Below are 22,983 nucleotides of genomic sequence, written 5' to 3'. Positions count from 1 at the left end.
TTTACGTCTTCGACAATATTTTCTCAAAGAATTTAATTAAATTTTTTAATTTTGTCTTGTGTGAGTAACTGTCGTTTTACTTTGTCTTTTTAGTCGTATGAGATTTCATGTACAATGACTCGGTTTCATTGGCATTTTGTGGAAGAAAAGAGGGGCCGTTAATCTGATATGAGTAGATAGCTGATGGCTTTCATGACTTTGAAAACAATTGTTTTCCAAAAAAAACACTTTTTAACTTCGCAATTTTGTTGCTTTTATTGTCTGTTTTTTATCTAATCTCGTTAATTACAGGCCAAATATGACAATATTGTTGTCAGGGGAAGGTTTCAAAGGGATTGATGTCACTAAATCTAATGTTTTTAAAGACTTCGTTATGACTTTACTGGCTTAGACATGGGACTAAATTAAATTTTGATTTTTGTCATTTTTTACGTTCTTTTTGTAGGCATATTCCGGATAATTGCAGATCTCAATTATCTAAATTGAACAGGCTTCCCTTGGAAGAATAAACGAACCGATTTAACCATTTCATTCAGTAATTAATGGCTTTCATATTTTGGAAATATGTTTTTTCGAAAAAAAAACCACTATTACTTAATTTGCTTTTTTTGTCTACTTGTCACCTGGATTCTTTAATAAGAGGTCACCCAATACATCATAATTGTTCAAAGAAGATGCAATTGAACATACTTTGAGGGCCAAAGTACGGCTTTATGGCTTCGAAAACGGTTTCTGGCAAAATTTAATTGGTCTTTTGTTTGTTCTCTATTTGTTTTTCTTTTTGTAACCGCATAAAAATTAAATACCGACAGTTCTTAATTCCCGTCTTTAGAAACACTGGTAGTCGTAAACTAATGGGATATTTTAGTTAATTTCTAATGGTTTTCACTACTTAGAAATTAATTGTTTTAAAAAAAAAATAAGCGAACTTTCAAATTTACTGTTTATGTTCTTTATTGTCTAAACCAAACCTTATTATGGACTGGTCCCATATTTTTCCTGGTGAATTAAAAATTATTTTATTTAGTTTCAGTTCTATCTGACGCTATTTTGACTTTGTTATTAAGTTTTGTTTTTTAAAATGGAGATAAATTATTTGATGTAATTAATGTTTGTTGTTGTTGTTTGATTTTGCTGTTGTCGTCTTGATTCGCTTTCTTAATATTGGCATTTTTCATCAATCTAATGAATCACATTTTACGCCACTGAGTTATTTGCTTTGGAGGCTATGTTTTGGTTCAGACACCATTTTTTTTTTTTGAAAATTTTTGGGGTTTACTATCTGTTCCTTATTTGGTAGACAATTATGCCAAAACTGTGGACAAGCGGGGTCGGAACCTGATGTGCGATCGCACAATACCGAGCCTTCTTGTTATACGTTAAGCCAAACCGGGTTTTATAATTGATCAAAGGGCTCTGACTTTGATTGGATTCAAGGACAGCTTAAAATCTGAGATGTCATTACATCATTTTGGAGCCGCGGAACAACTTGAATTTCGCTTTTGTCACTTTGAATTGCTTAAACTAAAAATCCGACAGATAAATGTCAAACCACGTGGGGTTTTCCTCATTTTCCTTTACCCATCTACATAATTAGATCGTATTTTTTACTCAATAACATGTTTTAAAAGTTTTTTAATTTAAATACACTGAGTTTCAGCACCTTCAAAACGTCCAATGGTTGCTAGTTTTAAAATTATTAGCTCTTGATTTTATTCCAAATGGCTTATCCTTCATTGAATTGAATTGAATTGAATTTAGTTGGATTAGTTACAGGTACAAGTTGATGTATTTATTTTAAAAACAAATAAATATTATTATTCCAACTAGGACCCTTCGAGTAGTTGCCCTAATAAAAACCTAACATAAAAACATAACAATAAATGCTTTATCCTTCATCTGGTTATGACTGGTTACAACTTATCTCCTCTACCCAGAGTTTACCCTCGACCTTCTTTGCGAACACTGTCTGATCTGACTGACCTCTGCTAACCTCAATGATAAATTCCCAAGAGAAAGAGGCACAGGCTGGGGGCTGTTAAATTAAATTTTTCATACCTTAAGCGCAATACTTTTAGCAAGCAATAACCAATTGGTACCATAGACTTTTGTTCATTTCCTTTATCTTTTTTCCTATCATTGTCAGCTCAAATTTGGGATATGGCGTAATAAGTTTTTTTCTGTTTTGAACTTTTGTTGATTTATTTAATACCAACTTTTCCCCAAAAAGTATAAGTGTTTTATCAACGCTGAGTTCATCTATTAATGCTCCGCGCTTTCACAAATGAGACAGGTTCCTCTTAGTGAAAGATTTAAATTAACCCCGGCTAAGGCTCAGAGGATTAACCCGCACCAAAAAGGGAAGCCCAGTTAAAGCTTTCGGGCATCTAAAAATTTTATCCCAAATTTTTCTCTAGAGAAATGTGAATAGAGTGCTTAAATCAGATCTCTCATTCTTTATCAAAGGGGCGGTGGGAGTTTGTATGAATACCGCGTCCACTATTTGGTGAAAAGCGCGCCGAGTGGGGGGGGGGGTAGGGGGAAGGAGGGATTCACCTTTTTCTTGGCTCTTATTACTTTTAGCTAGAATAAATACACTGTCAAATATTAGTAGAAAATTAGATGCGGATGGCCGGCTGCGGTGCAAAATATTAGGGGTTAATGCCACATGAAAAACCATTCAACTCGGTTTGGGCGCGGGGGGCGGGGGGCGCGGGGGGAGGGGTCGGTATAATTAACATAACTGCACAATGGTGAATCGGAGAAAGAGTCAAACAGGATTATTGATTACTATTGCAGCTCCTTTTTTACCCATTTAAATTTCCTGTATTTCTTAAATTCTGGAAAAATGAAACGAGACAATTTGACAATTTACCTTTTGTCATCTCACTGAAAGTTCGGCTTGGATAATTTCGACTACAAGTGTCTTTTTTATTAAGAATCCCTCCTGGGTTTTTCACCAATTGCCCGCATTGTCATCGACCACTTCAAAACCCAACCAGTCACTTATAGACTGTTAAATTTTTCATGGAGCAATTAGATTTGTCGTTTTGCTTTCCACACTCGAAATAGTAATAATAAAACAGACTAAAATACAATTTAGGTTTTATTCTTCTGTCAGTCTATAAACATATGGTCGCTTGGCTCGGTCATTTACCTTCCATGAAAAAGTTAATAAAAATTGTCCACTTTAACCTGTCGCATCATTTTAGCATTCACTATTGAACTATTTTCAAAACTGCCTCTCTGTCATGAGAATAAAATTGACTAATAAAATACGAATAAAATTGACGAATAAAATATATCATTATTCTTTCAATTTTTTAGCGAGCGGCAAACTTATGCAGTGTTATTATCCAGCAGAACACAAATTTTATATTGCGCTTTTGAAATGTTACTTCGGTGTTATTAGTGGACAATGGTACATTTATAAATCAATGTGAAACAATTTATCAAAACATAAAACAAAATAAGCTAGCAGACAGTTTTCGAAATTTTTAAAAATTATTCCATCGAGAAGCTTAAAAATATGGTTTTATTCAATTTAGTCGTTTTTATAACGGGGCTGGGTTCCATGTTATATCAATAAGATTTCGGGACAAAATACCTATTGCCTAAATACCCAAATTATACACAATTTTTTATTATAATAATTTTGTTTTCAGTGCGATTATAATAACATATGTTTATATTTTATTATTCGTCTTAACGCCCTACCGAACGGATGCTAGAAGTATTTTGCCTGTTGGAGCACCGTGATACCGTTCGAGCACCATTTGTCTGCTTGAGCTTCAAAATTTATTATTTAGCATAATAATATCTATTTGAGGACTTAGAATGTATTAAAAAAATAAAGACCAAATTTTAAGACTGGTGCATTTAGGCATGCCCCTCGGGTCAAGGCTATGCCTCATCGGCCCGTCCGGTTTGGATTGAAACTATCACAACCGGAACATGGTTGGTAATACCGACTATTAATTTGTAACCGGATTATTGAACGAACAGATTAAAGGGAAAATTGATTCTCTGTCAAGAGAATAAACCTGAGAATGTATCAGTATTTTGTCATTTTCTTGTCGAGCTGGAAACTTCTGCCGTGTTATCATCCAGCAGAATCTGAGTAATATACTGCGCTCGTTAAATAATACCTCTTTGTTCTTATTGGACATTTTAAATAAATTTACAACAAATTACCAAAACTTTTATAATAAAAGTTGCAAGCAGTCAATTTTTGAAATTTTTAAACTTATTAAGTTTCAAATCTCCAAACTATTCATTAAGTCTATAAAAATTGGTCGTGATGAAGTTGAGTTCCATGTCATGGCAATCAGGTTTCAGGACAAAATACCCAATGCCAAAATACCTAAAATATACTCAATAAATATTGGGTATTTTTTGGGTAGTTTTGGCAGATATACTGATGTTGAGGATATCAGAACGACGATATAGCATAATATTTTCTATTTGAGAACTCAGACTGTTTTAAAAAACTGATCATCAATTTTTAAAAAGACTGGTGCATTTGGGCATTCCCATGGGGCAATGGCCATGCCTCATTGGCCCGTCGGGTTTGATATGAAGCTATCAGATATGTAATCAGATTATTGAACAAAAAATTAAAGGGAAAATTGATTCTCTGTCAAGAGAATAAACCTGAGAATGTGTCAGTATTTTGTCATTTTCTGGTTGAGCTGGAAACTTCTGCCGTGTTATCATCCAGCAGAATCTGAGTATTATACTGCGCTCTTTAAATAAAATATCTTTGTTTTTATTGGACATTTTCAAAAAAAAATAAAACAATTTATCAAAACTTTTATAATAAAAAATGCAAGCAGTCATTTTTTGAAATTTTTTAGCTTATTAAATTGCTAATCATCAAACTACTCATTTAGTCTAAAAAAAATTTGTCGTGATGGAGCTGAATACCATGTCACGGCAATCAGGTGTTAGGATAGAATACCCAATTCCAAAAACAATAAAAAAATTACCCAATAAAAATTGGGTATAATTTGGGTAATTTTGGCAGATATACTGATGTTTAAGATATCAGAACGTCTATATAGCATGATTTAATCTATCTGAGAATTTTTCAAAAACTGATAATCAATTTTTAATAAAACTGGTGCATTTGGGCATGCCTCTCGGGCCATAGCCATGCCTCATTTGCCCGTCGGTATTGATAAGAAACTATCAGATATGCAATCAGATTAGTGAACAAAAAATCACAGAAAAAACAGCTTCTCCATTGTGAGAATAAACCAGAGAAAAAATGAGTATTTAGACATTTTTTGTCGAGCCGGAGACATCAGTCGTGTTTTTGTCCAGCATAGTTTGAATTATAAATAGCGCTTTCAAAAATTACTTTTTGGTATTAATGGACGACTTGGATTTTAAATAAATGTAAAGAAATTTATCATAACTTTTAAATATAGATTGCAAGCAGACGTTTTTCAAACTTATTCAATTGCAAAACTTCAAAATTTTCTTTTTTTTCGTAAATTTTTTTTTATAATGGAACTAGATTCCGTATTATGACAATAAAATGTCGGAACAAAATACCCCCGGCCACAAACAGCCAAAATATACCCAATATTCTATACTTATGTTGAAGCTATCAGAACGATTAATAGGCATAATGTTGGTTTTTTTGAAAAATCAGAATGTATTTGTTTATATTTATCAATTTTTAAAACGACAAGTGCATCTAAGCTTGTTTCTCGTGACATGGCCGTGCATCAGCGACCCTTGTGACTCGATTTGAAACTATCACATACAAAACCAGCTTTTAAACAAATTTTACAATAGAGTATCTTGTTTCATAACGATTATTGTTTTTATCATGAGTTCCGTCCGAATCACAAGTCGAATCACACTCGCTTCCTTCCTGAAAATATTGTTTGAGTGAATATTTCCTGATCTTGCATTCCAATTTTTCCCGCCACTGAGTTACAACCCGTAGGATGAAGCATAATATTTCGAGCTCACCACTCATTGGGTGAGAAGTCAAAAACTTATCAGTATAGATTGTCCCCGCTCATGGTTGACACATTTTACGAAGCCGACTCGCCTCCTAACTAGCGGGATGAGGATTCAAAATTTTGCTCCCGTTTCAAATGTGTCTATAATCTTGCATTCCTTGCAAGGATCTTGATTGAGGACCCACGAATCGCTGAAACAGAGACTGATTGAGAAAACCTTACTGAAAGCTAACGACAACCCTTTCCACTTTTGCAAGCTTCTGTTATCAGCCGGAGTAGCGATTGTTTTGAGGGTTTGAAGAACTGGGTTTTACTCTGCAAACCCCCCAAACGACTCAAAAGCCCAAGAAATGAATTGAATTTTGACTTCAAAATTTTTGTGTATGTACTTTTGGTATTTTCTGTCCTCAGCAGCTGACAGGGCGAAAGCACTCTTCTCCAACGCATTTTTAAGAAAACTTGTCTTCAAGGCAGAAGTGACGGTAACGTCCAATTGTGCTGCTTGATTGGCCTTCCATACAGGTATGAAAATGTCGCCCGGTAAAGAACTATTGTTGAGCAGTTTACTCTTCTATTCACAGATGGGAGAAAAAAGATCTCCTGAGCAAGCTGATAAAATTTTTCTTGTATAGGATCATGACGAGAGATCATATCACACCAAACATGGCATGAAAAGGCATGATTGCCGATTACATCTAGATTCGCAGATTTTCAAAGAGGACATTTTCTCTCGTTCCCGTACAATTTAACATACATTCGGTATTTAAGAGCAGCAGGGAAAATAGGCGTTGACCAAGAGCTAGAATGGAGACTGCAGTTAGCCAGTCACCCGAATGCGGCAGAGAAAGAGATTGCAAACGAGTTTTTTACCTAATGGTATTTTGCTTTCCTAACAAGTTGTCGCAGGCTGAGTTATCAATTTCTTCTTGATTTTTTTCTTTAGGATGGATTGGTGTCGCAAATTCGCCCAATTCTTCAATTGCCTTAACAAATTAGATATCTTCAGTTAGATTTTGGCATGTTAGTTTTTATACAAGAACAGAGTATTGAAAAACGAAGCCAACGAATGCAGTCTGAACTTGATCTCCTGATCGATTTATTCCTACACACGTTTTGTTGATTGGGAGGCATGCATGGACCCAAGAGTTATCTGACATCAAAATTCCCAGAACTCTTTCAATTGTTGCACGATGAAAAGAATATAATTTTTGTAGGATTATCTTTGATTCGTTCGAAGGATAATTGCATCGCAAAGAGTAGAACTTTTTGGAAGGCAAAAAAGCAAAATACCAAGGACACATTTTGGATCGTTCACATATGCTAAAATGTCTAGAATTTCTTCTAGTTTTTTGGCGCGTTTTTGTAAACAAGAGGAAACAAAAGCATCAGATCCTATAGCAACATCTGAAACTTCGGTTCCATAATTACAGTTCATCTTGATTGAACTGTCAACTTTCGTCATGCTTTCGATTGACCATAGCTCGCACTTATCCTTCTTGAACTCCAAACCGCATTTTTTCCAAATGCTGTGAGAATTTCTTATGCTTTACAAAGTTGGTTTCCGGTACCTGCAATAATTCCGTCATCAAGATACCAGCAACGTTTTGAGAGGTTTTGTAATTTGCTTTCGATTTCCTCAATAAGAGGCCAGATGACCAGTAAAAACAAAGTGGAGCTATTTTATCTCCTTGTCGCACTCCTAACTCACTCTCCACAGTTGAGCTATTTAAGAACAATTCACCATGCTTTGATTAACAAAAGGATGCAAAAACATTTTACTAGGCATCAAAAATTTTGAGCCGAAGAAATGACTGCGCTCCGCCGAAATAAATGCGTTTCTGAGATCAATTTGGAGTATGCCCCCATTTTGTTCTCTTCATTTTTTCGAAGGTTATTTTTTCTGGCATGCTTTATGCTCTCGTCTTCTCTCTTGACACCAACTCACAACTGCTTTGCTCACAACAACTCAACCTCTGCAAAGGCTGCTTCTTTTGCAATGTATTTGGTAACGAGACGCCAAATAACTTCACCCAAAGCAATAGGTCTAAGGCCAGTTTTTCTTTCAATGCTCTTAATGTTGCACTACCAAAAAGTTGGAGCCACGAAGCTCTGAAGCTCGCCTCTGCTGGCCTAGGTTACTAAATTGGTTAGGGAATTCATTGATCGCTTGGATTGATCGGAAATTGATCAATTGATTGCGTGGAGAAGATGCTCTGGATACATTTTCGACGACCCAGCTGTTGTGAAACTCAAAAAAAAAGCTGCAAAAAGACCTTCGAATTTAAAAGCTTCTCAGCTATATTCTTCCAGGGGATGAAAAATTTCGGTTCCCCTGGATGCAGTGTTTTTAAATTAAATTAGGATTTTTCTGTTGTCGGGTACTATTGCCGCTGGTGGTAACATCTTTGCGGTACGACCGCCTTGTCCTTGAAGACAAAGTGTTTTCGGTCCGGAGGCAACCACTTCCATTGCGTTGTTGCTTTTGATTTTTGCTGCTGTTATTTATGTTTTTACCCCCTTGTTTGAAGCACGCAAAAGACATTTGCAAACTGCGCAAAGTTTCTTCCATTTATCAACACAATCAAGATTTCAGATACAGTCCTCTATGATTAACGTAATTATCCCAGAGCATGGCATACGAAATTTTACGGGGATATAGCGAAGCGTTGGAATATTTTTTACTTCAAATGGTTTTCAGAAATGGTAACTCGTTTGAATTGTCACTGATGCCTGGTGAATCAATTCTCACTGTTGCAGGTTGAACCAACTCGTCAATGCGGGCATATAGATCTTTCGGTATATATTCACTGTTGACAAAAATTGAGTGATTTGTGTATATGCCCAGATTGGTTTAGAGCACACCCATCCATCGTTGTTTGAACCTCACTACAAATATCTCACTTTGGTCCTGACCAAGTCGTGCTCCATAATGGTGACTTTATAAAGATTATCTTTATTGTCGGGATAAAAAAGTATAGTTTCAAATGGAATCAGGAAACGAGATATGTCATTGGTAACTGTCAGTTCACTTATCTGTGTTAAACCAGTTCAGGATACGAGATATGTCATCGTTAATTGTCAGTTCACTTATCTGTGTTAAACCAGTTCAGGATACGAGATATGTCATCGTTAATTGTCAGTTTACTTATCTGTGTTAAACCAGTTCAGGAGTCTTGCTCTTTCCTGAACTGTTAGTGATTTGTTCCTGTGAGTTACATTTGAATGGAGATATAGAAACTGACACCTTTCCCTAATGTTCAGAGTGCATTGAGTATGGGGATGAACTATCGATTATATCGTGATTTGCTTCAAACAGCCAGATGAACAAAAGCTTTTTTAGCTCTGAGGTTGTATGTGTTGATCAAAACGCGAGAACGATTCAACAAGCAAACCGCTCCATGAATCGTATGTTTCGATGATCCGAAAGGCAAAAAGGAAGAGGAAGGGGGCTGAGGGTGGGCTGTAAAGTACGGATCCAACCGTTTTGAAGAGTTTTCACGGCCTCAACTCGATAATCTGCTTTCACAAATCCACCCCAGAATGTAACTGCGAAGACAAGAAAAGGAAGGGGTTTTAAGATGGGTCCTAAAGTCGCAATATGTAATTTACAAAATTTGTTTTCAAAGATCTATTCAGAAAGTTGCCAATACATCCGGAGCATGTGTACATCTAGCACCTGGTTTCTTTTGATTCAAGGCAGTAAAGATAGCACATCATATAGTGACGAGGAGACGCCACTGTGGTTGGTAATACTGACTGTGAATTTTTAATGCAATTTTCGAACGAAAAGATCGAAGGGATAAATTGGGTATAATGGCATTGGGTGTCTGGTCATGTAACCGGTTATTTTGGAACTAGAATTCGGAGAAAATCAATTTTCAATTAAAATTAAGTTTAATTTTACTACGATTAATTTTAATTTTTGAGTAAAAAGAGGTCAACTTTTATTCCAGAACACTATTTTTCATAATCCATCATGTTTGCATGTTACATCAAAACCGGACAATTTGAACTTTTCTCTTTGACCTTTTATTTTCCTCTTATTTTTGTTTCCAAGGCGGCCACTGCTCTAACTGTCATTGTTGTCTTTGTAATTCACTTAACCTGAACTAAACTACTCTATTCCATGTGGAGTAATCAGATCTTTTCAAGTAAAAAAAGCAATCGCTTGTGTTATTTCATATTGACCATATACCCATGGCCATCACATTATTTAAATATTTTGCTGAGAAAATGTCCATAATATGGAGAACAAAAAACAAGTATTGATGATCTAACTGTCTGTCATTAGAGATCGATGCCATATTAATGTATTTGAATATTTAGGAGGCGCGTAAATTTGCTTGGTTTGGTTATTGAATCTGTTTTACCGCATCCTATTAAAAGGGAGAAAGCATTTCAAATCACATTTCTCTTTATTTTTGCCGCTTTCGAGCAATTATAACCAATTGAGCTAGCAAATACATGCTAGCTAAATATTATGCTAAATAATCGTTCTGGTAGTTTCAACATTAGGATAAAAAGTTTGGTGTTTTTTGGATATTTTCACATTGGGCATTTTGGCATTGGGTATTATGTCCTGACACCATTTCCTTTCTGTATCACTTTCAAATTGCTTTCAAGAACTGGTATTTTTGTTTTTGTTGCCACAAAAATTAACATACATTCAGAGCAAAATAGAACTAAAAGGAACTAGAAACACTCAGACGCAATTTCAGTCTATACATGATGGAAAAAAATTGAGGAATAGAACAAGCCGGAAACAAGGGGAATTTCATTATCAAAGTCTTCTTTTAATTCTATCGAAATTCTTTTTTTATTGAAGAAAATCCATCGCAAACAAATTGAACTTTTTGTGTCTGTTGTGTCACAAACAATTTCAATCGCTCTTCATTAGCAACTAGAAGTGGAGTGGTGCCATAAATCATGGAGCTGGAATCTATTTGAGAGTATGGGAATAAGGGAAATGAATAACTCATGCATTAATAAAAAAAGTTGATTTTACTTACGAAATTAAGCACATTTGCCAAAAATGCACAAATTTACCGGTGTAATTCAGCTGATAATGTTGTTTTCACAGTTGTGGTATTGAAAAACAAGTTTCAGAGGTTGCAAGTTTTTTTGAGTTATCAAAGGGTTTTGATGTCGGGCAGATTAAAAAAATAATTTTATCGTAAGGTTTTGTATGATCCTTGCCTACCTAAATCTTCCATTGTTATGAATAATGTTAACATAGATTGCGGAATACAAGTACTGAATTTCTGGAAAATATCCGCATGTTTTTGCGCGGTCAATAATATTTTTTGAACATTAAGAAAATGAAGAATTTTTGCTCAATCCGAGGAGATTGTTCTATAGTATTATCAAATCAAGTGCTTGCGAAAAAGAAAAATAAAAATGAAATATCTATGTTCTTTTCTGTTCTATATCTAATCCTTTTTAAAATCATTTCATTGAGTTGAGTATACTTTTCTTTAGTTTTTTTTTTGCCGGAACAAACTAGCTTTCAGTTCCTTGGTTTCTATCTATTATTTTATGCTAATGCTTCCTTTTCTTAAGAACAAAAGATGTTAATGAATTTTGGAAGATTTTTTGTTCCCAGGAAATTATTCAAAAAAGTCTCCATTGTTGGTTACCATTATTCTCTAAGTGATTAAAAAAACCAAAAGGTATCAAATGAAACCAATAAAAAGGTTCATTCATGCTGCGTGAGAAATTGAGACATGTTCTTTTATACCTCTTGAGGAAGCAATTGAGAAATTTCATTATCCAGAGGATGTCATATGACTACGGAAAGAACGAGAAACTCAATCAATCAAATAATTTACCAAAAAACATTCGAACCAAAAGCAATACAAGGAAAATTTTAAAAAATTTCAATTGCGCATTCCTATTCTTTCAACGCGAAAGGATCTCCCAACTAAAAAGATATGGAAAGGCAACAAAAATCTAAGCTCAGAAATTGGCAGATATCCAGATATCACATTTTTAATAAAAAATGAGTGGTATCAAAACCAGAAAACCATTAGTTCAGTTCAAAGCACTCATACAAATGAAGTTCCAACAGGAAAGAAGGAGGATGCCGTCTCTAGTTATAGATATTTGCTAAATATTGACGGTAAGTAATATAAAAAGTGACAAAGTAAAAAAATTTTAAGAAAACCATAAGCTTTCAAATAAAAATGATAATATTGCAACTCTTGGGGAAGCAATTTTGGACTTTTTATAAGTGAGACTAAGTTAGAAGGACGCAAGGAGAACGAATACGGACAGAACTCAAAATTTCACAAATACTTTAACCAAACTACTGTATTGAAACCTTTAGAACTATGACATTATAAACCAAATAACACAAAAAATAACCACTAACAAATTAATCTCTGGTTCAGTAAAAGGTTGCAAAGATCTGTCAAAATAAGACTAAGTATCACGTGACAAAATTAAGAACAAAAAAGTGTGAGTTCGAGAGTCTCTTTTTTTTACTTGCCTAATTTAAATGTCATTTAGAGCCTTTTTTGATGAAAAAGTCAGAAATTCAAAAAATTTTACAAAACCCTTACCCGAAAGCTCGAAACAAACCTTTCAGCATCTTTAAAGTTATGACCCTTAACGCTGTTGTTGACAATTCTCACAAGTTTTAGAAAAGTTGACAACAATTTGGCAAGATTTTAGAAAAAAGCAAGACAAGATGAGGGGTATGTAAGATCGAACATTAGACGCAATTTAGGTCTAAAAAATTTGTTGCATTGCCTTAAATGCTTATAGCAAAAGAAATATGCCTGAGTCAAGCGCTTTTTGCTTAACTAAGGGACGAAAGAAAAGAACGTAAATTCAGTCTAGTTATATTTTATAGTATGCATTCGGCGGTAACTAGTCTTGAGTCAAATATGTATGTGCAAATATAAAGGAATGTTGCGCGTGACACTTCCGTAAAACTTTGAGATCATGCCCCCACACGATCTATTTGGTCACTGACACAGCCACCACCCGAGTTATTTGTTGTCGTCTCCGTTCTCGGTCTTGGTGACCACGCCTGGGATCACTTGACCCTCTAGGTAGCTTGCGGTCACTGAACATGGGGTCGTTACAGATATTTGCTAAATATTGACGGTATTGTAAAAGGTGACAAAGTAAAAAAAATCCTTGTTTTTTTATATATTTGCTCGAAAATCAAAAAACTTTTAAATAAAAATGATGGTCTTGCAAATCTTGGTGAAGCCATTTGGACTTTTTATACGTTAGACTAAGTTATAAGGCCGCAAGGAGAACATGTATAGACAGAACTCAAAATTTCACAAACACATTAACAAAACTACAGTATTGAAACCTTTAGAACTATGATATTACAAACAAAACAACCCAACTAATAACCAACAACAAATTGTTCTCTGGTTCAGTAAAGGGTTGCTAAGGTCTGTCAAAATGAGACTAAGTATCCAGTGACAAAATTAAGAATAAAAAAGGTGAGTTCGAAAATCTATTTTTTTTAATTTACCCAATTTAAGATTCATTTAACGCAATTTTTGATGAAAAAGTCTGCAATTCAAAAAAGTTTGAAAAACTCTTACCCGAGAATCAAATATAAACCATTCAGGATCTTTAAAGGTAAAACCATTAACACTGTTGATGACAATTGTCACAAATTTTAGAAAAACTGACAGCAATTTGGCAAGATGTTAGACAATAGGAACACAAGATGAGGAGGATGTAGAATCGAACAATAGACGCAATTTAACTCTAAAATAATTGTTGCATAGCCTCAATTGCTTATAACAAAGGAAAAAGGCCTGAGTCGAGCGCTATTTGCTTGACTAAGGGAAAAAAAGAATGTAAATTCAGTTTAGTTTGTATTTATATACTATGCATGCGGTGATAATAACTGTGGAGTCAAATATGTATGTGCAACTATAAAAAAAATTTGCTCGTGACATTTCTGTAAAAATTAAAGGTCATGTCCCCACCCAATGTGTTTGGCCACTGGCACTGCCACCACCCGAGGCAATTGTTGTCGTCTCTGATCTCAGTCGTTGCGACCTTGACCGTGATCGCCTGACACTCTAGGTGACTTGAGGCCACTGGACATGGGTACCGTGAACTGCGTCATGCGACAGTTCCGCTCCACTGAGGAAGGGACTGTCCCATTTTGGCCGTCGGTGAAACGGTTGTCGCATTGCTCACTGGAGTTTCCGAGGCTCTGGAGCTAGAGCTTGACAACGATAAGCTGCGCGCTTTTCGAGCTGCCATTCTAAATTTGTATTGGAACGCAAGGGAGTAAAGTAATAGAAAAATGGAGATAGAAATTTAAGGAGTGTTGTTGAGAGGAAAAAGATACGGGCTCAGGTGGTTGATTAAAGCATAAAACAAATTATTTTCCGCTTTTTAATGAAATTCCAACTTCATAACCCTCATTTAGTGGAAATACATATGTGCAATTTATTAGAAAGTAATTTACATGAAGTATGGGTGTGTGGTTCTGATTTAATTTTGTATGCATAAACACAATTGGAAAGGATGCATATGAAAGGGCTTGTAATTCTAAGTTCATAATCCATGTGGTACATATTACCAAAAGAAAAGAATCAGAGTTCTGATGTCAATGATTTTGATTCGTTAAATTTAACGCATATGGAAAGTATGATAAAATGAAGACGCTGAAAAATTCAAATCCAGTTGTTTCGGACTTCAGCGACGGACTTGGCCATCTCCAGCTACCCTCTCCAGTAAAAGACTCCATTTGAATCTTCCAGCTGCAACTCTTCTCTTCGTCCTAGTCCAGCAGCCAACAGCAGAAGTGAGGTTGCCCTTTGCAAAGGAGAAGCACAGGAACCCGAGAGAAGACCAGGAGAGCGCGAGGCTCAGCAGAAGGACTTGCTCCCAAAAAAAAGTTTTTGAGCACACAATAGGCAATCCTAGACACTCACAACTCTCTGCCATGAACATATCGATCAGCTAAAAATGACTGAACAAAAAACCCCGTTTCAGCTTATAGTTCCTCCACTCACTAAAGTGGGGTCGCAATGAAACATTAAAACAGGAATGCAACAAACCTTTTGCAAATAAAAATTGATGCAACTCAACACAAAAAAGATGCAACTCAAAGGTTGAGCACCATGTTTTTTTTTCAATTAAGCAATCTTTAAAGTAATTGTAGGCAATTGTGTGGGAATCTTAAGAGAAATTTTCAATTGAATTCAGCTTGGAATTAATCCATTTTCACATCTTAGGCTGTTCCAAATTGGATTTCCGAATTTGATATTTGTTTAATTTTTTGATACCTTGCCAGCAGCAGCTAGCTTGTGTTAGTTGGACAAACCACTGTACATTTACCGATATTGTGATCGTTTACCAGAAAAAAATTTATAAAACGTTATTTTTACAAAACTGACAGGAAGGCAACCAATTAAAAGTCAAAAGTATTCCTTTTCAAACCAGCAGCTGTTCCGACAATTTAACAATTCAATCTGTGGCTCAAAAGTGTTTTTCCCAAAAACAATTTTAGTAAAGCTGTAGGTGAAAAATTGTCTCAATTAGTTTTTATATATTTTTTTCAAATTACTAAAAAATATTGCATAGTGCACTCAGTACAGCACAAGAAAAATATAGTTCCCTATAATTTTTTCTGGTCGATTTATATGAGAGGCACCACACAAACTTCTACTGATTATATATGATTTATTTATGTGATGTTTACTGATTTTTATTAACGATTGTTGAGAAACGCGAATCTTGCACCAAAGTACATTGACTTTGGATAAGAATCTGGCCAATTAATCTTGCAATGTTATTTTTGTGGATTTAAAGCAGTAGAGTTGAAGACTTGTAGATTATAACTTTTTCCCTGAACTATGTTAAGAAGATGGCTCGTGCGAGTCTGAGTACGAAAGCAGCTTAAATGGAGATATTTTGGTTGTACTGTTTACCAAATTACTTGTCTTTTTTCGCAGATAACAACAAAAACTCTTTACAACATTCAACAAAGATAAGTGTTTTACTATTTGAAAGACAAAGATAAAGAAAAACCAAAGCAACGAGATGTGGTTTTTGAGAGGCAATTGCGTTGGTGAATTTGATTTTCAAACTAAGCTTTGAAATGTATCTTTTTCACCTTTTTCAAATATTTTTTCAACTCTAACTTTTCATGAGTATAATAGAATATTCAGTTTTTAAAATAGCAAGATGTGTCATCAGCAAGATTTACAAACTCACTGTTTTGGTTTTGGACATTAGTCACAGTTTGGTTTTGGGTTAAAGCCACAGTTTGCAGCAGATACAAAAAAATTTCTAATTTTGTTATGATTTCCGACAGGTTTTGCATTATGTCCCTTTTTGCAATCCACTGCAACACTAACTTTTCTCTCTCGGCTATTACTACATCCACATAACACACGCGCACATACAAATTTTCACTCGCACAAGCGCGCACACACGCACACACACAAACAAATGCACAAATATGAACACCGACACCAATTTTTTCAAAAAATTGTATGGCATCTCACCTCACTCAAAGTTCGTTGTCGTTCAATTCAACCTGAGTAGTTTATAATGGAGAACTGGGTATGGAATTTTAGAGCAATTGCATCGGTATTTGAAAAACTGACACTAAATTCAAAATGACCTTTTGAAAATTTCGAAATTTCCATTTTTTGATATTTCATGAGCATATTAGCCAAATGGTAAAGATCTCGCAGATATGCTGCCAATTAGATATAATAAACACAAATTTGTTTTGAAAGTTTTTTCGAACCGCTGATCATGGCAAATATAAGGTAAGTCTTCTAATTTGTTTTTTTTTGTGACAGTTTTCGCACTCTTCCTATTATTGCGTCAAACAGGTAGAGGAAGGTTCAGAGCCGCCCTTAAAAACTCATTCTTATTAGCGTTTGAAAACTATGTTTATCAGTAAATTCTACTTCTTGGGCCTTTTATTCTTTTATGTCACAGTATTTCGAACGGAAAAAAAATTAAAAAAATTCTGTGAACTGAACAAAAAAGTTCATTTTGATCTTCCACAAAACTTTTTGTTTCTTATATGGGAATTTTGACAGTCAAAGATTTATTTAGTTTTTTAGTTTACAGAAACACTCAAAGACTAGTAAAGATCATTAGAACAAATTTCAATATAGAGTAGGAACAGAAAAAACTTCTAATTTTCAAAACATTTTTGAACAATTCTGTTAAACCTTTCAATGTGGCAATCCATAAACTATCTAGCCCACAAATGTTTCTTTATTGCGTTTCTTTGATTCAAATTTTTTTGTATACTAGAAGTTTATAGTGGATGATCTGCTGTGGCAATGTATTGAGGACAAATAAAAAGATAAGAAGGGAGTTGTAACTTTTTTCTCAATAATGAATTTGGTTTATTTGATATTGAATTTGGTTAAATTGATGTTCATTTCAGGAACCCCGTTTTTTCACGTCTCCAGGCTTCAATTTTCTTGAAATGGATAGCTGGAAGATATTAATATAATTTTTTCGAACAAAATTATGGAGTTTAGAAAACAATTATTTTTCTGCTTTTAGTTTCATCTTCTCAAATATGATTTTTGCCATTTTGCTTGAAATCTTCGACTTCTCAACTTCTCAGAAGACAGCAAAAAACAGAGGGACACATAAAAAGCTTATAAAAGGAAGTTTTGAGAAAAATTGAAACAATTGATTTTTTTTTTGAATTTTTAGATCAGATAGATTTAATGTTGATTTTTTTTGGCGCGAGACTGTAAAAAATTACTCTCGACATATTTCATCTTACATAATTAATATTACAATAAATCTTTTAAATCTTTCCCGTTTCTGTTAAGTGCTGTTTCCTAAATTCAAATTCCTTTTTCTTTTTATATATATATCAAAACTAGATCCTGGGGGCTACATATTGGCGTTTTTCTTTTTTTTCTCTACAATGCGTAAACAAAAAATGAAAATTTGACTGAAGAAAAAAGCAGCCTGGCATATATACTCCCCCATTTTTAAAAATATGTTGGTACAATTATAAATTTTTTCCTAGAAAACAATTCTTTCGCCTGTTTGAACACATTTTTAGTGTCCGTTTAAAAGGAACAGTAGAAACTATTTCATCCACCCTCGTAGATTATGTCAACAGTAAGCAGGAAGATCACACTTCTATAAAATTTTGGTAATGAAGACATTGGAAGAAAATATATCTAATAAAATTCACGCTAATTTTTCTGAAGTCATCGTTTAAGGTTCTTCATCTGTAGCAGAAGTTTTATAGGATTGTACAAAATTTTAAGACAGCAGAACATGTATGCAAACAAGAGAGTTATAAGCAAGAAAAGATACAAACAGTATAATATTACAATCCTCAGCACACAACTTGCTCTATACTTAAAAATAACTCTTTGACTCATTGAGTTAGTGCAAAAGAATCATCGTTAATAATATTTTGTTAGAACAGATTTGACGTTTATTGGTACAACATAGCAACACCAAGAAGTTGATAATGGCGAAATCGGAAAGTTCTGAAAACAAAACTCTCCCAGAGCACCTGTAGCCGGGCGACAAAGAAGCCCATTACGATGCAGAAGTATACCCAAATCGTCACGGGCAGATATGCCCGATGCGTGTATCTCGTGTTCGTTTTTACTATGTTAATACATTGAAAGTGGAACAATATTGCGGAAAATAGCTACTTTAGCAGAAACCGGCCAATTGGAAGGGAATATCGTATCCCGTATTCGCAAGTGTCCTAATTTTAGCCGCGAAATACAAGTACAAACTTAATAACCTATTTTTCGCGCGAGTTGTATCACGCATCCGCTCCATTTAAGTATCGATTTTTTGCACGCACTCTAGCTCGATTTCGCATATAATCCGCAATTTAGCCTAACTGAATTACTACTTATTTAAATCAGCATAACTTATTACAACTAGTAGTTCTTTATTACTACTTATTTCTACTTATTAGTCTTATTTATTACTACTTATTAAAATTGGCCAATCCCACATTGATATACAAAGTCTTTGATGTGCGAGGGATTTTTCGGGAAAAAAATAGTTGTTGTGGTTGCATGTATTTAAATCACTTTAAAGCATTGAAGGCTTCAATAAAATCTTTATTAAAGTGCTTATTGCATGCTCAAAATGCGCGCGAATAATAGATACCTAAATTGAGCGGAAACGTGCTACAAGATTTGTTACCTAATTTTCACACCGAATGTTCTTTTATTTCGCACAATTGGCGGAACCTCTTTTGCGAAAAGTAAGATACAAAGGATGTCATCTAATTTCGTTTATTGTATGTAACTAATTTTCGAGCTAATTTTACTAAGGCGGAAATTCTGTCGTATACCTCTGCATCGCAATGCCTCTTGCAAATGAACAAAACCTTTAGGTCTAAAGCACTGACAAAATTCTAGAGCTGATATTGTTTCTAAAAAAACGATGTCATTCGGGTAAGAAGTAACAAATTTTTTATCAAAGACATTGGGACATATAAGAGAAAAGTTAAAAATTGAGGACAGAAACTATTTATTCAAATATAAATGAAATTATAGTTTTTCTCTCGTAAATGTTTTAGTCAATGACTATTTACTCAATGATTTGACAAAATAAAAGAGGATAACCCAGAAGAAACAAAGATTTGCTGGGACTAGTATCTTTTTTGTTGGGGCCACCAAATATCATACTAGTTTTATGGGATTTTTCAGTTTGTCAGAGATAAAAATTTTCAAGTTTTTGCTTTGGAATGCAAAAATTTGGTATGAATTGTTTGCAAATTGTAGAATACGCTTCGGTTTCCTCATTTAGTTTTTCATGCTAGCGAGCTTTGTGGGGAAAGTTGGAGCAGTTTCTTGACGAATTGAAAATTGAGAAAAATAGTTTGCTTGCTTTATATTTAGCTTACAGAGATTTTTTTTCAATTTTGGTAAACAATGGAGCAGGCAGAAGATTTTTGCGATCAGCCGGTTTTTTCAAATAACAACTTAATTATATTTTCTGATTTTTTAAAAAAAAAACTTATTTGTCCTTTATTGACACCCAGAAATTAAACTTGAAATACATTATAATTCTATGTAGAATTATGATATTGTGTTTGACTAGACAGTAACAATGTTTTCGTTGTTCGAATGAATTTGATGTCACCAACCTTAGCTTGCTTTCAACCGTAACCTAAGTTCAAAGTTAGTTTCCATCAAAGTTTTATATAGTATCTTGATCATTGTTATTTGATATATTATCATGTCTAATTTGCGCGATTCAAATCATCTGAGAAACTTTTCCAGCACGTTTCACAAAGTTACATTGTTTTTTAGTTGTTTTGAGTATGATTAATCAATTGAGTATGTAAAGAATCTAACTATTTTTTATTTCTATTTTGTGTTGATTTTTCTCCTTGCAAATTGACTTGCCGTCAGTTAGAATTTTTAATTTCAAATTGCTGTCTTTGTGATCACGTTCAGTTGTTTTTGATTTAAAATTCTTTGGTTTTCCTAGTTTGCTATCATTTAATTATTAATGGCTCTCTATTTATATGAAATTCTTCTGAGGCCAGCAATTCAATTTAAACTCTATTAATATCCTTAACGAATTCTTAAATATTTTATACGAGGTGCAACCATTACTTTACTTGTTTTCTGTGCTCTTATATAAGTAATATTCTTATCGTTAATTAAAAGCTGAAAAACTTCATGTTGTTTTATTTGTCAAGTGTTCCCTGTCAAGTGTTGCTATAGGTATGAAATTCCTACCAAACCTGTTCAAATGATTTTTAACCACTTGACTTAATCAAACTGGAATAATTTTGGATGCTTTTGCTGTGCTTTTATAATCTCACATGTATCTAAGCAACAGTCGCGTGGATTAAAGTGCATTAGCACTGTCTCGCCAACATCTGAAAAGACTGTTTAAGAAGTTGTCTTAACTTTCAAACAGTCCCATTTATTACTTTTGATTTTGACACATCTACCTTTAAAATCAACTGCTGAATCTCAACTGCTAGCAAACTTTTTTTTACCTTGAAATACCCAAGTGAATTTTCGCGGTCAGGAACAGACGGCATTGATAGCTTAATCGTTGTAAAACTTAAAACTAGTTAAACACTTTGAGTAAAATTGCTGATTATAGACAGCAAACAATTTTCTTTCTGATAACCATTTGCCGCTTTCTTTTAATAGGACCGTCATAAATGGAAGTCATAAAATAAATGCACCTCCAATTTGTAAGAGAAGTAAAAATCATAAACCTTACAGTAACTTCTGACGTACATCTCAAATTCATAGTTTGGAAAATATTTAGAAATACGTTTGACTGAGGAGCGATCATCGTAATTTTTCAGGTGAAAAAGAAAAATTAAAAAACACCCACCAAAAAATGTGTTAGCTAAAATAACTTATTTCCTCAATAATAACTATTTAGAGCACAAAAAATTCAGACTTAATTTCATTTAAATTTTTGATTAAATTAGACAATTCAAATACGTCTTGCACACAAGAGATCTCATATTTTTAATTTGGCGATCACAAATTCGCGCAATTCCCACCTCATTATAGCGGCTCTATCATTCCTCCAAATCCAGCTGCCTAGGCGAAAAGTTTTCAAGCTATTCTCATTGCAAAGATAACTCAAATATACCAAACGATACTAATCAATTCATTTTGTCCTATAATTCGTGTTCGAGCAATCGAGCAAACTACATTCCTACTAAAACAGTTTTTTAAAGTAGTTAATGAAAAAGAAGGAAGTTTCGCCCTTTTCTCTCTCTCTCTCTCTCTCTCTCTCTCTCTCTCTCTTTCACTGTCTTTCTCTCTCTCTCTCTCTCTATCTATCGATCTCTCTCTCTCTCTCTCTCTCTCTCTCTCTTTCTCTCTCTCTCTCTCTCTCTCTCTCTCTCTTTCTCGCTCTCGCTCTCTCTCTCTCTCTCTCTCTCTCTCTCTATCTCTCTCTCTCCTCTCTCTCTCTCTCTCTCTCTCTCTCTCTCTTCCTCTCTCTCTATATGTATATATATATATATATATATATATATATATATATATATATATCTCTTTCTTTCTTCCTTTCTTTCTTTCTCTCTCTTTCACTTGTTACTTTTTCATCTTTTGAAGTCAAGTTTGAACTGATATGTTGAAATGATTAATAAAGTTTTAGGAAAAACATTTATATTCCCAACTTGTTTTTTTAGTATCTTTGAGCTCATCTGCAGTGATTATAAACTTTATACATCTTCAATAAACATACTCAATGTTCGTCACCTGATGTTTTGGTACCCGATGTTCGTCACCTGCCGTTTTGGTAGAGAAAGAAACATTGAGTTCATTGCTAAGGCATTACTCTGTTTCAGGCAAAAAATTGTTTTCACTTAACAGAAAAAAACGGCAAGAGAAAAGAAGTGTTCAATCACATGAATGATTTTGGATTTGGGTCGAATAAGTTACGAAAAAGTTATTGACACAATTTTCTATTGTTTCTGGAAAACGGTTAAAAAAATAATCGTTAATCGGTTCAACCAATTTAATCGTCTTGAGTTACAGTTGAACAATTGACTGTGTGAATCTTTTCAGTAATTCTTTTAGTTCAGAGTTTTTCTGATAAATGACAATTTTTAAAGAGTAACTGTTATAATTTAAAAAGCAATTGGTTTTCGTTAAATATTTAACCATTTCTTAAAAAAGGATAATAATAAACAACTTTCATCAAAATTTTTCTATGTTTTTTGTCAGCCTCCCATTTTCGGCTCAAATTTTTTGAAATGGGGGTAACATCTGTATTATTTTTTTTGATAATTTTCAAAGTGTTTTTAATTGAAAAGTTTGCAATAAAAAGCATTTCTTGAAAATCAACCTGCTGTCATTTCTTGATGTGAGATTGCTTGATATTTTTGCAGGTACAGAATTGGTTAATTGTCAATTTCTTTGTCAATTTGAAAGGCAAATCCAACGCTTCTTTAACTCAGTCGATTTTTTCAAAAGTCTTTTATCTGAAATCAACTGATGAGTAAATGTAATTACTAAATGGTGCCCTGGGTTGAGGAATGTCCATGTTAGCT

General features: G+C 34.1%; 1 protein-coding gene across 4 annotated transcripts in view; it reads left to right on the top strand.

Moving 5' to 3' along the window:
* The window catches only part of LOC142336391 (glycine receptor subunit alpha-2-like), a 96,207-nt gene that overhangs the window by 13,350 nt on the left and 59,874 nt on the right, over positions 1–22,983 (top strand). The window lies entirely within an intron of this gene.

Source organism: Convolutriloba macropyga, chromosome 3, assembly GCF_964194025.1.
Source record: "Convolutriloba macropyga chromosome 3, txConMacr16.3, whole genome shotgun sequence".
In the NCBI taxonomy this organism is placed as follows: domain Eukaryota; kingdom Metazoa; phylum Xenacoelomorpha; order Acoela; family Convolutidae; genus Convolutriloba; species Convolutriloba macropyga.
Note: the sequence above shows the minus strand (reverse complement) of the source record. Positions and strands in the feature narration are given on the sequence as shown.